General features: G+C 35.5%; 1 pseudogene; it reads right to left on the bottom strand.

Moving 5' to 3' along the window:
* LOC149528891 (protein-tyrosine sulfotransferase-like) overlaps nucleotides 1–16,277 on the bottom strand; it is a 130,398-nt pseudogene that overhangs the window by 80,008 nt on the left and 34,113 nt on the right.

Raw genomic sequence — 16,277 nt, 5'->3', positions numbered from 1 at the left:
ATCTCACTATGTCTCTAGATCTGCAAACTTGCATGATCGATGACATTATTATGATGTAAAGACTCTTACATCATCGTGGTCTTCTATGGAGTTACAATATTCTTTCTGCTTCCACATTGCGATGACAGGAACTTGCTAGAAATATGTTCGTACCTACATCCTTTGTCACGTTTACAATGATAAGCAATAAAATGGGTGTTAAGCCTTTACAAAATGACTTAAAGTAATGAAAAATCCTCGCAAGAAAATATGAACTGCTTATCTCTCTCAAAAGAGACCACTTAGCTTACTTGCTAGAAAAACTCACTTCCTCAAAACCCTTTACTAAGAGAAAAATAAATCTCCAAGAATTTAAGAAACAAGAACACTCTCTTCTTCTCTTACAAGAATTTTCCTCTACGAGTTTTCTCCAAAATTCTCCTTTTCGAAAAATTTCATAGACTTCTCCAAGCCTCCTTTAATTACTTGAAAAATTCTTCAAGTTTCCTCCTTAAATACAAATTTATTTATTTATTTGGTTCAAAACAAAAAAATATTGTCATATCTAAATTAAACCGATGTCTAATTAAAATCTTGAGAACATGGCTCTCATTTAAAATGAGCCGCATGTAATAATCCATAATATTTGACCCCCCTTCCTATTACTTATCTTACCAATTGTTTTAGAAAAATAAGTAACTGCTAAAACATATTCCAAAATATGTGTGCAACATAATGGTTATGCACGATTTGAATGACCTAGAAAATTGGCGTTTCAAACCTCTTGACCCCACTTGTGAAGATTCTCAACGGTCTTAAAGAAATATATAGAATGTCTGCCAAATTTAATACCAAAGATCTCGGATGGGATATTGGTATGGGTGAAAATTAGAAAAGGAGGAATCACGGGTTCGAATTTGGACTATGACATTTTTGTCTTACCCTTTATTTGTCTTATGTCATTTTGTCTCATATGCACGACAAAAGAGATCAAGTGTACAATATCGTCAAGATTATTAATAAACAAGCTTATGGTGTAATGGTAAGCATTAGTCTTTGTAAAATGTAGGTTTATAATTCGAATCCAATGACTACCATTTTTCTCGCATGTAGGCCCACCAGATTTAAATGCCTCCTTGGTTTTGATGTCATATGACACATCTTTGTTGACATCATCATTGGCTTGTTGCGTCAACATTTGATCGTAAAACTTCGACGGCTCATACCTTTTAGATACGAACTCAGATTTTGTCCGTTAAAAATGTGTCAAAAAGCTCTCGATGAGCTCTGAAATTTGAAAATCAATCTTGACCACTTTTGAGGTGGTTAAATTTTCACCTTTTTGGTCAACCTTTGTTTTGCTTGTTTGACCAATACCTTTGACAGAGCATATCTTGAGCAAATGGACTTCTTTTGACACGCTTCAAGTTGTGTCAGGAGCGTTTCCTCATGCTCTATACATTGAAGTCAATCTTGGCAGATTCTAAGTGGGCTGAATTTTTAGGTCTTCAAGATCCAACTAGATCATGGTTAGTCATGCCTTTTGGGCTAACCAATCCACCAAGCACTTTCATGTGGCTCATCAATAAGGTACTGAAAGAGTTTCTAGATAAGTTTGTCGTTGTTTACCTAGATGATATTTTGATCTTCAGTAAGACATTAGAGGAGCATATAATTCATATTCATAGGGTGTGAAGTTAAAGGAAGAGAAATTGTTGATTAACCTGAAGAAGTGTAGTTTTATGAAGAAAGAGTCAGTATACCTTGAATTTGCAGTTTCAACATAAAGTCTAAAAATGGACGCAAAGAGAGTGAAGGCTATCTTCAAATGATCTACTCCAAGGAGTGTTGCTGAGGTAAGAGCTTCTCAAGGTTTGGCTAGCTTTTACAAAAAAAAGTTATCAGAAGTTTTAGCAATGTTTGTGGAGCATTGATTGAAACAATCAAAGGGCGATAGGAAAGTTAAGTGGACTACAGAAGCATATAAGAGTTTTGAGTTGCTAAAAGAGAAAGTCATAGAACAACCAGTTAAAGCACTTCCCGATTCTAATAAGGTGTCTCAAGTAGAGTGTGATGCCAATGGTACTACAATGGGAATTGTTTTAAGCCAAAAAGGAGGACTTGTTGATTATTTCAAGAATAAGTTAAATGATGGTGAGAGGAAATATTTTGTTAATGATCAAGAATTTTATGCTATAGTTCAGACATTGAAGAAGTGGCAACACTATCTTCTTCCTAAGTAGTTTGTTTTGTATAGTCAATATGAAGCTTTGAAATATTTAAATATTCAAGGAAAGTTGAATTGGGGGCATTCGAAATGGATTGAGATTTTGCAAAGTTACACATTTGTTTTGAAACATAGGAGCAAGAAGTCTAACAGGTTTGCAGATGTTGTTACCAAGCGACAAGTTTTGCTTATAGAGATGCAAATTGAGGTTGTTGGGTTCAATGAACTCAAGAGTTTGTATCAAGAGGATCATGATTTTGGTGAAGCTTCAAAATCTTATACAAAACTTGTTACTCTAGACAAAACCAAGTGATTAAATCTCATCAACCAAGATCACATCTTTTTCAAAGGAAGTTAGTTGTGCATTCCAAGAAGTTATATGAGAGAGAATCTCATCAAGGAGAAGCATAGTTGAGGGTTGGTTGGACATTTTGGTCGAGATAAAACCATTGCTCTAGTTAGTTAGAGTTATTATTGGCCATAGTTGCGGCAAAATATCAAAAAAATTGTTCAAAGTTGTAGAGTATGACAGATGGCGAAAGGAGCAAAGTTGAATACATAGTTATATCAACCATTACCTGTACCAGAGAAGCCATGGGAGGATGTCAGCGTGGACTTTGTTCTAGGCTTACCAAGGATTCGATGAGGGCATGATTCAATTTTTTGTGGTGGTTGATAGATTTTTAAAGATGGTACATTTCATTCCCTACTAGAAGACTAGTGATGGTGTTTATTGAGACTACATGGTCTACCAAAAAGCATAGTTTCAGATTAAGAAACTAATGTTGCTGGGAATTTTTGGCGCACATTGTAGAAGAAATTAAAGACAAATTTGAACTCCATCTCATCACATCATCCACAAACTTATGGACAGACAAAGGTAATTAATAGGGGTTTGGGAAAATTGTTGAGATGTTTGGATGGAGATAAGCCAGTGGGATGGGATTTGATTTTGCCACTGGCAGAATTTGCATATAATAATTCTATCAAAAGGAGCATTGATAAATCACCATTCCATATTATATATGCAAATAGTCTAAAGAATGCTTCAGAATTGAGGAAGTTAGACAAAGGGGAGATAAGTAGTGTTACATCCCAATTTTTGACCTAGCTTGAAATATAGCCATTGAGGTTCGTATGAAGTCAGTTGGCAATTTAATTTGTTATAATCTGACGAAATGGTAAGATAGTTGGTCGTTATGATTTCAAGTGAAGACGACATGTTAGTTGATTGTTGATCACAAATTTATGGAATTGAGATGAAGGTTAACTGTTATGATTGATTAGATAATTTATAATTTAATTACAGAGAAATTCCTTGTAGGAAGCATGTCGAAGGGGTGGAAGCATTGTCAGAAAAGAATTAGGCAGGAGCATCACCATCATTGGGCAGATGAGTAGAAGATCTAGCGACTTGAAACAAGATACATCTCTGGAACCACATGAGTTATTAATAATTAATTTAATTAAAATAATTGAGTTAAAATGTAAAACGTATCTCAAAGGATTTTAATTTATCTTTCATCATATTATTTTAATAAATAAACGTGCATGTAATATTAAATGATTTAGCACCATTAAAATTAAATAATTTAATAAAGTGATGTTTATAAGTACATATACTTGATTTTAATAATATTCGAATTATTATAATTTTTGAATTACAGCCTTCCAACTTTATTCTTTTCAATTTAATATTCTTTGCTCTTAAATGATAACACTTGGCATAGCTAATCGATTATTATTTGGCATGTTTGACCGAATTTATGTTTTTAGAATCCAAATGGTCATCTTGGGAATTCGAATGGATTCTTTTAAACTAAAGGAAGTCATAGAGTCAGGCTCATATCTATATTATAAACTCTCATAATTGTATCACGCACTCTCACATTCCATTCTGCCTTCGAACTCATTACTATCGGTACCACCCAAATAACAGAACTCCATATTCAAATTATGTAATGTCGAATCATTCATCTTCATACCTTGCCGCAGGTCACAGAACTGAATTGAAGACAACCTTCCAAGCGCAAGCCTTTCCAAGTTTTAATAGAGGAGTCACATAAGACCTGTTTCTGATTTGTTTTTAATATACTTTCACTTGCTATGTCTGTAAGAACCATCGAACCATGTATGTTCTCTATTATTACTGCTATGCCGGCTGTGAGCCCTGATTGTCCAATGAAATCGACTCAGCTTGAACCAATTTATATTTTATTTTCCATACCAGTCGTGTATCTGTTTGTATAATAATATTCAAATACTGAAACCAATATAATTACAGACTGAATTGTGGTGGACAGTAATAGATTTCTAGTTCTTTGGAAACTGTCTTTATATCATAGATGTTCTTTATTCATAAGAGTGAACCAATCATGTATATAAGATATGGAAATGCAATGATAACTGTGAACAACTAATTCCACTCAGAATGTAATACATTCATTATGCTGTGTTACAATCATGTTTTTCCTTGCATTTAAATCGTTGAGTCTGTAGCATAGGTATAGAATACCACTATCATACGTTGTGTTACAACTCATGCTTAACCATGCATCTAAATCGCTGAGTCTATTCAGAATACCATTAACTTAATGCCGTGTTGCAATCATGCATTACCTTGTATTTAAATTGCTGAGTCTGCAGCATGAGTACAGAATACCACATTCATAGTGTCGTATTACTCCTTTCCAGTCATACTTCCCATGTCAATAACTCACAAATTCCTTAACACTGTTATATGTGTATGATTCGGATTCAAGAAGATAAATAACAAAAATAAAATAAGGATATTGCATTGTAATGATGTTTTTAATTTCTTGATTTGGAAACACGACCATAGCCGGCTATCCATTGTTAGATTGAGATTAATTTATAATATCTTGTTGTTGGTTCCCTACATTATATAGAGTTCATTGAAGATCTTCATCAATTATCCTTGTAATTAAACATCATTTATGAATTCAAATAGTAGTGTTGAAAAACCTGATTGTATAAATGAATTAACATCAAAACACATGCTATCGCAATTTTCTGAGCAAATCTAGAATATTATTAACATCGAGGAATTCACCAGCAGAGAAGCCATGAAATGGTGAAGAGGTGGAGTTAATCTACAACTACAAGAATACGGAAGAGAAATCAGTTATGATTAAATTAATTAAAATTTTGAAATCTTTAAAGAGCGTAATTATGTAATCATAGATTGTGAAATGTTGGATGCTTGATAGAACCGGTTATTCTGAGAATTCCTAACACCTGGGATTCACCAGGCTGTGTAGCCAAGAAAAAGGGTAGTGAGGTGAAAGAGAGAAATCTGTAATAATATGAAACAGTATCAGATATGATATAACAATGTTTATCTTTTTTAATATGAATCAATTAATAGCTCATGCATAATCCTATTATTGTGATCTCATAATCCTATTATTGTGATCTCATAATCCTATTATTGTGATCTCCTGCTGCCAAGTCGTATGGTGAGTTAATTACTAGGAAGCCCAATGGATGGCAAGATGTCCCCTATCTATTCTAGGTAGGGAGGACCTTTCTCTTAGAGATCGTGTGGGGATAAGTTGTAGTCCGAGGTTGGGTGGTTAAGCCCTTGACAATGTTTCACCTCTTCCCAAGATGACAATCGTGAGTCAGACAGAGATAAGTTGTGCAGTCAATTGCCTAACAAAAATAGGTAATTTATTTATGAGTTATGATTAAATTGAGTTATTTCATTGTTACTATTATTTTACGCTTAGATATAAGAGATAGAATCATGGATTGCTTTTCATTTATATGGATATCGAATATAAGCATATTTCTAATTTCGAGATACTGTCACAATTATGTAATCGAAAGGAAAGGAATCTGAAGCCCTAAATGATTGAGAGATGACTGGAACCCTAAATGATACAGTAATATTGGAAACCCTAATTGAATTCGTGGTATTGGAAGCCCTATTGAATTAGTGGTATTGGAAGCCCTATTAGAATCAATGGTATCGGAAGCCCTACTTGAATCCGTGGTAGCAGAAGTCCTAAGTGATATAGCGTTATCAAAAACCCTAAATGAACTAATGGTAAATGATGCCCTAATTAATACAGTGGTATGTGATGCCCTAATTTTAATTTAGTGGTATTTAATTGTAATTATCATTTGATCTTTATGATAGCAATGATAGTCGTCATGTGAAATTGTTATAGTGTATTTATGGACTAAACCAAGTGGTTGCAGAAGCATCCCTAGTTTCAATTTCAATCTCAGTTTTTCTGAGGTATGTGGTTTTTAATTTCTATAGTAATTTCATTTGATGACATTTTAAATTTTTAGATAAGAAATTTTGTCTAACTGAATTTAACGGTAAATCTTATTCACATGAACATGAATGATATAACTGTCTTCCTATGAAATGAAGTAATTGTTGTGAGGTTTTCACACCATCGCCCCAAAATTTTGAGGACCCCCCCTTTTTTTTTATTGCCTTAGCAATTTTTCGGTCCAGAGGTTTCAAATTTGAAGATTTCACGCCTTGGACACCTTCAAAGCGAGTACGAGAGACTTAGCTTATTTTCACCCGATTTTTTGTTTTTTACTTGATTTTCCAGAGCCACCAATTCTATCCTTAGGCCGAGCAAATTTCAAAGTTAATTCCAACTTGGCGGGATAAAATTGTAAAATTTGTACTTAGACGTTTTCTTTTGAAAATCCAGATATAAATGTGTAAATTTGAATAATCTTTCAAAAGGAAAAAAAATTGTTAGACTTAAGTTTTGGAAAATGTCAAATTTTTCTTTGGTGAAAATTTTTAATTTTGTTGAAATGAGGCTAAATTGCAAAAATCGATTTTTGGCTCTAGAAGAAATTTTGTTTTATTTTGTCAAAAAAAAAAAAAAATTGGCATAGCAAAATCAATTTGGGTAAAAATTGCAAAAAAATGGCTTTAATAGATTAAAATTGCCTTGAAAACTTTTTGCTTTTAATGAGATTGGTAATTTAATATTGAAAAATGGCTTTTGGTTAGCCAAAATCCAATTTTAATGATGTATTAATTACTAAACCCTCATTAATTGGAAATATTTAACATCTCCAAGGCACCATTTAATTTCCTTTTGCAATTTAGAACTAATTGGCAATTTTCATTTTAGCAAAATTAATATTTAGCTAAGTATTTAATTGTGGGCCATAATTTTTGCATTAATTATTGTTTTTCTTGCTCCCAAGGTCCAAGTCGGCTAGCTTGGGGGGAGTAAAGAAGTTGGGTATAAGAGGAGGTCTCTCTCCCATTTCTTCCTCACTTCTCATTTCTCCTTCTCAAGGCGTTGGCAATTTTGCAAGGGCAGATCTGCACTCTTCTTGCTTGGCGAATTTTGTGGAGGGCGAAATTTGTGGAAGCCAAATTTTGTGAGAGCCGAAATTTGTGAGAGCCGATTTTTGTGGAGGCTGAATTTTGTGGGAGCCGAATTTTGTGGAAGGCGAATTTTGTGGGAGATAAAATTTTGATTTTTGCAAGAGGCTGCAATTTTTGCCCTAGGTTGGGTAATTTTATTTGGAGGTGAATTGCATGATAAATTTTTAATTTGCAAGGGATTTGAAATTCTTAAGGTCAAGTCCTAATTCCGAAAAGTCGCTATAAGATTATTGGTTAAGGTGAATTTTCATCATCTAGAGTTGCAAGGGGTCCTTAAGCTGACATCCTTCTTTTGTTCTAGTCTTAGGATTGCTTCCCTTGGTTCTACTTGCCTTCTGGTCCACCACTCTACCATCTCATAATAGGGCAACGAGTATGGAGGATGTTAGTGCAAGTAAGAATCTCAAGCGGACAAGACTAAGAAAGACAAAGAGGATATGATGCCCAAAATGCCCTTCTTCTTGAAAATGAAGAGAATAACCGACAGTGGACATGATACGGATGAAGGAAAGATTGAAGGACAATCCCCCTTGGCAAAGAGGATATCAATGAGATAGGTTTTGGATCGAGGTTGGATGAGTCGGGAAAGGTTGCTATCAAGAAAAAGCATTTGGGCACCCTTTCCTCTCTCAGTGCTTTTATTGGATTTGCGAAGGAATATGAGAAGGATCACGAAAGGATACTACAAGCAGCGAGCAGCGTGGCGAAGTCAGCAGAACTCAAGGCGAAACACACACCTTGTCCTCCTATGGAAGAAGTTAACAAAAGGCTAACTAAGTTTATTGTCTTAGCTAAGAAAATGAAAGAAAAGGGAAGATTTATATTAGAAGATCATTTGATGTAAGCCCAAGTGGCAATTTCCCTTTCTTCTAGAATAGGACAAGTGTCTATTTCTGATTGGCCACCATTTTGGCCATTTTGGTGCCTTCTCATCAGTTGCCACTTTTGCACTTTTTTCATTGGTCCATTGATGAGGTGACAACTTCTCATTGGCCGATGGGGTGGCAACCCTAATTAGAGTTTTAAGGATCCAATCTGGACTGTTGATCTTATTTTAATCTCCACCGTCCATTGTATTTTTGGCCCCTATAAAAGGCCATTTGCTCTCATTTGTAAAGTTGTTGGAAAAATTGTTGCAAAGATAATACCAAAATTGCTCTCTTCTTCATTGTTGCGATTTGCATGTTGATTAAAAACATTTGGGTGTTATTGCATGTTTTCTACTTCTACATAGTCAGATTTCTTTTGAAATTGTTGAAGCAAATTTCATTTCAAGTTGTTTAAGCAAGAGTAAGGTAGATGGATAGTTGCATGGTAGCATTGGTAAATGTTTGATAGGGATCAATACTAGACCATTAGCATCCTAGCGGCTGGTTGGGAAGCCTTGTGTGGTAAACTAGTTTATTATTCCTTCGAATCATTGCACCTGTGGAAGTGAGGCCGCTAGTCAGCTCTCATTAGGTTCGATCCCCGTCCATTTGCTAACCTTCCATTCATAGGAGTAGGAGTAGAATAGTGAGTAGTTGGGTAGTCAAAGCTTAGAGAAGCAAGTTAGAGGAGTAAGTTAAGTATCAGAGCACATCCATTCACCTTCCACAACCATCGCTTTCCCATCAACATCATCACTGGCAGACACATCCTTCATCACCACCACCAACGTTATTTGCCACCCGCACATTTCACAAACCGAACCACCATCACCATCATTCCACCAAAGCCCAAGTCATCCTTGAATGAATAGCGTAAGGCCGCCTACATGATTACCAACAAATCACATCGATAAAACTGAGTGAGTATCCACAACAATAAGGAACATTGGAGTTATTCTCGTATCCCATGAGCAATAACTTTTCAAGAGAGGAGTTGCATGTTTGATATCCTATATCGAATATTCAAATCCTAATATGTTATGTAAGTGATACAAAACTCGCATCAACAGTAATAACTGTATTTCTTTGAGTATGTTAGTTGTTAATTGTTATTTAAGACCCAGGAAAATAGGATGTTACAAGTAGTGCTATTAGCTAAAGATTTTCCAAAACACTTGAAGAACATCCATGAGGAGGTGAGAAAGCACATTACAAAGATGAATACATTGTACAAGGCTAAGGCGGATGAGAAAACGAGGCATAAGGAATTTCAGATTGGGGATGAAGTCATGGTTCATTTGAGGAAGGAGCGATTTCTAGAAGGAACATGTAATAAGTTGAAAATAAAGAAGTTTGGACCATGTAAGATAGTGAAGAAGCATGATTTAAGAAACGCCTATGAAGTAGAGTTGCCTACAGAACGAATATTTCACCAATATTTGAAATTTTAGATCTGACATAGTATCATGAAGGGAGTGTTGAAGATGAGGTCACGAAAGCGCAATGGAATATTTTGGCAACTATTTTAGCTACAAAGGAGATTGAGGATATAATGGATAGTTGTGTTGGCAGAAGCATAAGGAACGGGACATAGGAAGAATATATGGTCAAATGGAAAGGATGACATGTAGAAGATTCATAGTAGCTGATAAGGGAGGAGGTTAATCATTTTGGTTTTCCTTTGAACACCTGAGATGTGAGAGGGTCACTTCTCAAATTACCTTGGGTGCCTGATGTAGGAGCATGTTGGGTATAAGAGCAATTTCACATCACTCAAAAATATTATGCTTCTTCCTTTTCAATCAGGGTTCATTCAATGCAAAGTTTCTATTTGTGGAAACTTACTATTTTTAGTAAGTTGGTCATATAAGATCATTATGTTATGATTTCACAAATGGAGGTTCATCTTAGATATAATAGCATATTGTTAGCATGAATGTTGATGATACTACATTGGGGGAGTATCCTGAGCATTGGAGAGTATTGACATGTTGCATTCATGGTTGTGTTTGTCATTGATGTCAACATAGCATAGTTTCTGTAAAGACTGGTCAGAGATCTCAGTCGTACGGACAATGGTTTGATTGTCTGGTGATGCGTAGTCATGGGCATGTTCTACATTGTGTCCTGATGATGTGGTCAAGTGCACAGAGTCTAAGTCGAAGACGTATGGAAGTTGTACTTGATTTACAGAGAGTAGTTCAGAGACAAAGTATTGGGAAAGTTGTTCCTGATGTTTGTTTGCTATATTACATCTGAGATGCAGTAAGAAGATGTGTAGTCAAGCAGTGATAGAAGACAGTCAGTTGATGACATCAGCAAGTGTACAAACCCTAGTACCACACGAGTGAAGTTTTGTATAGACTGTGAGCTGACAGTGCTATTGTAATTGTAATTAATTAATTATCTTATTATAATTAATTGAGAAAGCCTCAAAGCCAACTCAAGGAATTATATTGAAGATATGGTACAAAGGAAAGATGTTTTCCTTGTTTGTAAATGTGTGGAATGCGATTGGAGAATACGAAGTGATCAAGGAAGTGCGAAAAGGAGCAGAGTATTTGGAGAATGCGAGTAAGCGATCCAAGGGATTATTGGATGCGAGTTTTGTGCTCTGGTTACAAGATCAAAAGGAGCAGAGGTCCGGTTGATAGGACAGAGATAGAGGAAGTACATTTCAATTCTATTATGTTGGAAGGAATAATACAGAGATCATTTGGACAGTGGGTTCACTGGTCTTGCCCTTGAAATTGTTTGGGCAGTGGGTCCAACTGTCTTCCACAACTCCTAATAGGGACTCATATGTACTAAATGTATTCATAGATTCCTAACAGGGTCTATCCTCTAACAAGGAATATTTATATTAGTACATCATCTTGTGGGTACCATCCCCACCGGAGTTTTCCCTCTAATCAAGGGTTTTCCTAGTTAAGATATTTGGTGTTATTGTGAATGAGTATCTTGTTGTGGTTTCGGTTTATATTGCTCATACAGTTAAGTTTTTTTAAGGTTGATAATTGTGATATTAGTTGGATAACTGATTCACCACCCCCCTCCCCAGTTATATCAGTGGACTATATATTCTAACACATGCCACTTGAGTTCCATTGTTATATCATATGAACTGGTGAAGTTAATAATGTGTTTCAATATAATTTTTTGGTATAAATACTTTGAGCTCAATTTTGAAGGCTTTAGAACTAAGTTGTTCATTCGAGTTTGGGGACAAATTCAAGTTTGAGGTTCGGGTTTGTGGTTTGGGAAAAAAATTAATTTGCATTTGGGTTCATGGGTGGCTTCGTGTGTGTGTGTGTGTGTATATATATATACAAGATAAACATGCATCGTTGCAAAACAAAGTCATTTTATGATATGAATGGTTGTTGCTTGATTATTGATCAATGCCAAATGTCAATTATAAACATTAAATACTTGTTCATTAATCTATCTTCGTGATTGTAAAAAAAAATCATACATTGAATTACTAATTTGCAAAATGAAATTGCAAAATATAGACTAGTTCATCAAATAATAAAGTTTGAAATATAATGATACATGACAAGTGTTTAGTAGTTTATCAATGATCATAGTATCAAATGCTCTTCAAGGGTCAAATGGATAATGAAAAAATGAGGGATCAATGGCTTCATCCACGGCTACAACTATATCAAGATCCTAATCATTGGAACCCAAACTAGTTCCACTAGTCACATATGCTAGTATATCATCATCATCCTCAACATGAGAGATTCGATGAGCGAAATATTTTTTATTAGGTTCCTTTAGAGTTGCATAAAAAAAAAATTAAAAACACTCTTTAAAGTTGTTTTATTTCAGATTTTGGACCCTACTGTCTCGAGTCCTCCTGGGTTCATTGTGGGTTCATTCGGGTTTGCTCCAACAAGGACCTGAGCAAACTCACGATCCAAAATAAGGACCCTACCTGGACCCGCAACAAACCTGAACACGAATATGGACCCACGTAGACCCGGACCCGAATCTGGGCAACAAGGGATGAATCAAGCTTCTTAGCTTTAGAACTCTAAAATGAGGTCCTAACCCAAGGGCATTGTAGATCAAGAGTTGCCATTTTTGAAAAGTGGTTATAATAACCAATTAGAGATACTGTTCAAAAATTATAGCCTCCGGAAGTTGGGCTATCTCAAAATATAATTTGTAATAGTTTTGAGTCAGCGCTAATCTAATAAATATGAAAAATAAAATAATTTTAGAGCTGGTTGGCGTCAATGGTTAGTGCTAATTTCTAGAACCTTTTTGGGTGGTGGAAAGTTGTCTATATAAGGAAGCTTTGTTGGCTTGTCTAGAGCAGTTCTAGGCGGTTGTGTGCAGCTTTGTCTTAGAAAATATTGTAAGGAACATGCCTATGTGGCATCGCATGTTGTATTTCTAAAATATGTAATTCCATACTTTTCGAGATAATAAGAAGCCTATTTTTTGTTCTTGCAAGTTGTTATTTCTCTATCTTTGTTATGCATTTGTGGTATTAAAGGGTGCACCCTTCATCAATATAGCACCTACCCATGGCCGCCCCCTTATACCCGAATTGAGGCCCTTTGTCCCAACATTGAAAAAACTTGTCCCCCTATTTTGTCATCCCTTATTCCCTGATGATGGTGCAACTACGTATATATTTGCACAACTCTATCGTATACTTAATAAATACACATGCAACACTGCAACAATGTCAATTGGGTAAAGAAGGCGATTGCATTAAGGGAGAGCCACAAAGGGCCACAATGACAAATAAAGAGAACTGCTATCAAGGCACCCTATTGCACTATGGAATGGAACAACTAAGGGCACCTTATTGTGATTGCCCTTCCAACCCCTAAATTAAGGGACTATTGGTGAACCCAAAGGTCTCTAACCATGTAAGAATGAAGAGGAATTGCATGAAACAGAAAGAACAACTATTTACGGGCACCCTACCGTGCCTCCTTGTTTCAGATCTTATAAAACTAAGATACACATACAAATCAGATTTGCACACATCTATGCATCCTTACATGTGAGATTAATGCTTGTGTATGCCTCTATGATGAACAAATATATGTACGGCTTGAAATCAACCTTGAGAACGATAGAGCCTTAGGCGTCAAAAAAAGATGATAGCTTGTTCGCTCATAAATAGGTTGTCCTTGTAGAACCATTGCGGCCTAGAACAAAGAGGGCACTTACGAAATCAAATAACCCCTTATTAATTGTTGCCTACTCCACAAGATGGAAACTATCAGTAGGGAGATGAGACATGGTTGGGGAAAGTGTGTACAAGACACCAAGCAAGAGGGTTGTAGTAGATGTCCACTCTTAGGCTTGGTATAGAAATGGCTTTGTGGGATCTTGTCATCTCTTTTCCCCAACTGTGTTTAAATCTTTATGAATATAATGTGGCTTGGCTAACCCTAATTATAGATATATATGCATGTGTATATTTGTATATATTGTTTATGAAAGCAGGATACAAATCCACAGTTATTGGATTGGGTAAGATGTAACACTAACCCTAAATTGTTGATATCATTAGGGCAAATTATGAAGGGGACATCACATCAATTGAATATCTCAATCAATTATCATTTTATTTAAGCATTGAATCTTACAAGATATTCTAGGAAATCAGTTTTTCCATACTTTAGAAAAATACAATTCACTGGGGGACCATAAAATCTCAAACAAATTTCTAGAACTGAAAGACCCAAACTGAATCAGACCAGTCCAAAAAATCCAGATCCTGCTGGATGTGGTGATAATGCCTTGCATAGGTGTTTCTAAAATCACACTCTGAAACACTGACACAGCAGAGGCTAAAACAACCTGGAAATGGCCAGATTTGCCAGTTGACAAGGAATGTGCTTCCCAAGGTGAGAATCGTGAAAGACTGTTGCTACATGATTGTTCCATCAGGCAACTTGTTTCTTGGCCTACCAAACAGGAGCATGCTCCACAGACTCAGGAATGGCAATGTATTGATGGATAAGAAATGGCAAAATTAAACTGAACTCAAATGGTATTACTTGCTATTTTGTGATTAAGGAGTCAAGGACTTGAATGTTGTTATTCTAAGACAAAACCATTAGATTTCTTGTCAATATGATTGATCTTTACCAGGCATTTTAGGTTTATGAAATTTAAATTCTATTATATTTCACGTTTTAAGGATTTTTCAGTTCCTTCTACAATTTTAAATTGTTTTGGGTGACTGATAAACATTTCAAGCTCACAGAAGTGGATGTGAAATGCCACCATATTCCACTTGTTGTGGACCATTCAGCCTGTAGAAACAGCATCTTCTGTGATGCGTTGCGAAAAAACATATTTGGGCCAGAACATGGAAACAGCTCTTAATAGACAGAAATGCCTAGTGTGGTAACCATTAAAAAAATATTTCTTATGCTGAAAAACACAAACGTGCAGACATTTCTTCTGGCATATATTGCCCATTATAAGAAAGGATGATGCTAGCTACATGTTCCATGTAACAGAGCTCAAAAAGTAATGGTGTGTTGCTAGTGAAATCAAATTAAGAAATTTAGGGGTTTGTGTTATGACTACTGAATAAAAACATTGCATTTCTTGACGAACAAAAAAGTTGTAAAAATATCTTAGATCCAGGAAACAGTAACTGACTGGTTCTTGGTCCTGAGAGCATCCAAATGCATTGACAAGTTGGAGGAACAAGATATAAACCCCCAATGTCCTACAGTGCAGGAATTACATCAAATCCAAAGACCATTTCCACTTTGTGCAGAGGAACAAAAGGGCTGATATGTTTGTTCTTACCCATCATGCAAGCAATCCAGACATTTAACATAACAACTACTATATCACCAATTCCAGAATTTGAACATGTTAGTTCTGAGGAATCCAATACTGCAAATTAAGCATGTGTGGTTAAAATTGTCAGTGTGACCAATTATAATTGGAATTCTCAAACAAGAACCTTACAAGAAGTTAAAGCATGATGGATTTACCTATTTGAACTAATTATAATATAGTTCAATCACTCAATTATATCAAGAGGCAATTTCACAAGATTGCATACACATGATAAATGTTTAAAGGTATGTATTCATAAACTAAATATATAAGTACCTTCTGGGGCCCATCATCAACAGTAGAACCTGCTAATTATTAAAAATATAGTCCATGAACTTTCTCAGAAGGGGTTTTGCGAAAACTAAAAAAAGTTGTGTGAGAACTATTGCAGCAAACACATCATATTAATGCTATAACTCTAGATGCACTCACAGTGTTTTATGCGCTTTCCTAGAGCTAATGCCAGCCAAATGTACTAATGCAGGCATCACTTTGACGTCTCGTCCAAAAATCCTAATACAGATTTCTGCTTTCCTAGATCCCAGCCATTTCACATGACATAAGTCCAGACAATGCATCTATGGCTGCAAAATTAAGGTCCAGTGCACCTCTAGAAGCATGTTAACTTCAAGTCATCCAATATCACATCTATGATATGTATCATATATAGGTTCTAATAGATAAGGAAGTCATTTAGTGTCTATTACATAAGACAAGAGAAAAAAGTTCAGAACAAAATGATAAGAGTCCATGATAGGACATTCTGTCACCCACTAGGCTTTTGAAAACAGGCTTCTCAAAGGAAGAGCTTGTCACAAACTTTATAAGAATATTGGCATAGACCTGAATAAGTCATACTTAATATAGCAAAATTTTGACTTTGCAAATTTTTTTCATGGTATGCATACTTGCCAGTCAGATGCTCTCTGCATTTAAGTTTTCCTTGTGCCGAAATTGCCTCCAA

This window comes from Cupressus sempervirens, chromosome 11, assembly GCF_028749045.1.
Source record: "Cupressus sempervirens isolate cs-2001-9-10 chromosome 11, ASM2874904v1, whole genome shotgun sequence".
Classification (NCBI taxonomy): Eukaryota; Viridiplantae; Streptophyta; class Pinopsida; order Cupressales; family Cupressaceae; genus Cupressus; species Cupressus sempervirens.
Note: the sequence above shows the minus strand (reverse complement) of the source record. Positions and strands in the feature narration are given on the sequence as shown.